The sequence below is a fragment of the Anomalospiza imberbis genome, chromosome 23 (genome assembly GCF_031753505.1).
Source record: "Anomalospiza imberbis isolate Cuckoo-Finch-1a 21T00152 chromosome 23, ASM3175350v1, whole genome shotgun sequence".
Lineage (NCBI taxonomy): Eukaryota > Metazoa > Chordata > Aves > Passeriformes > Viduidae > Anomalospiza > Anomalospiza imberbis.
The window spans coordinates 7,026,084-7,027,484 of NC_089703.1; positions in this window are offsets into that span (position 1 = coordinate 7,026,084).

Consider the following 1,401-nt stretch of genomic DNA (forward strand, 5'->3'; position numbering starts at 1 on the left):
CCCCGCGCCGGGGATTCGGGGCGGGCCGGGGGCGGGCAGGTGCGCGGCGGCGGCGGCGGCGGCTCCTGCTGGAGCCGGGGCGGCCCCGCGGCTGCGGCTTCCTCCGTCACCCGGAATAACCCCGAGGCGCGGCACGGGAGGCGCGGCCCGGCCCCGCACGTGTGTCCGTGTGCGGGCCCGGCGCACCGAACCGAGCGGCACCGGCCCCGCTGCGGGCCCGGCACCGGCACCGGCACCGGGGGCGGGGCCAGCGGGCGGGGGCGGGGCTAAACGGGAGAATGAGGCGGGGCTATGAGGACAGGCCCCGCCCCCGATGCCGCGCGCCGCACAAAGGGCGAGAGGGGCGGGGTTAATGGAGGGGCGTGGTCAGTGCCGGGTGGGCGTGGCCTGAAGGGGTGTCCCAAAATAATTTAGGCAGGGAAGAGGTTTGGGGTCATGGAAGCCAAGCTGGGGCCGATCAGCACCTTGTCACCACCCAAAGTGGCACTGAGTGCCACCTCCAGGAGCCCCTTGGGCACCTCCAGGGATGGGCGCTCCAACGCCTCGCTGTGCAGCCCCTGCCAAGGCCTAGCCACCCTTTCCACGGGGAAATTCCTCCTGATGTCCATCCTCAAACCATGCCTGGTGCACCTTAAAACTCCGTCCTCGTGTCCTGTCACTTGGGGCATGGACAAAGAGAGTGACCACCATCGTGTTACATGGACAAAGAGAGTGACCACTACCTGGCTACAGCCTCCTGTCAGGTTGGTGTGGAGGGTGAGAGGGTCCCCCCGAGCCTCCTTTTCTTCAGGCTCAGCTCCTTCAGCTGCTGCTCATAGGAGGTGTGGTGCAGAGCCTTCCCCAGCTCCATTCCCCTTCCTCGGACACACTGCAGCACCCCAGTGTCCTTCCAATGGACACACTGCACCCCAATGCCCTTCCAATGGACACACTGCACCCCAATACCCTTCCAGTGAACACACTGCAGCCCCTCAATGTCCTTCCAATGGACACACTGCACCCCAATACCCTTCCAGTGGACACACTGCAGCACCCCAGTGTCCTTCCAATGGACACACTGCACCCCAATACCCTTCCAGTGGACACACTGCAGCACCCCCAGTGTCCTTCCCGAACTGAGCGGCCCCGAAGCGGACAGGGCACTCGGGGCAGGGGCCCTGCAGGGCGGAGAACGAGGCAGTCCCTTCCCTGGGCGCGCTGGCCGCGCCAGCCCCGGCTCTGCCCGGGAATGGCCGGGACGGACGGATCGGCGCCCGGGGCGGGGCCAACGCGGCGGGGCGGAGCCAGTGCCGTTTGTGGGGCGTGGCTAAACATGAAAACAACTCAATTTACATAATTATGGGCGTTGTCTTGTCGCCCCGCCCCACCCGCGCTACACGCCGGGACCGGAAGCGGCGGCCG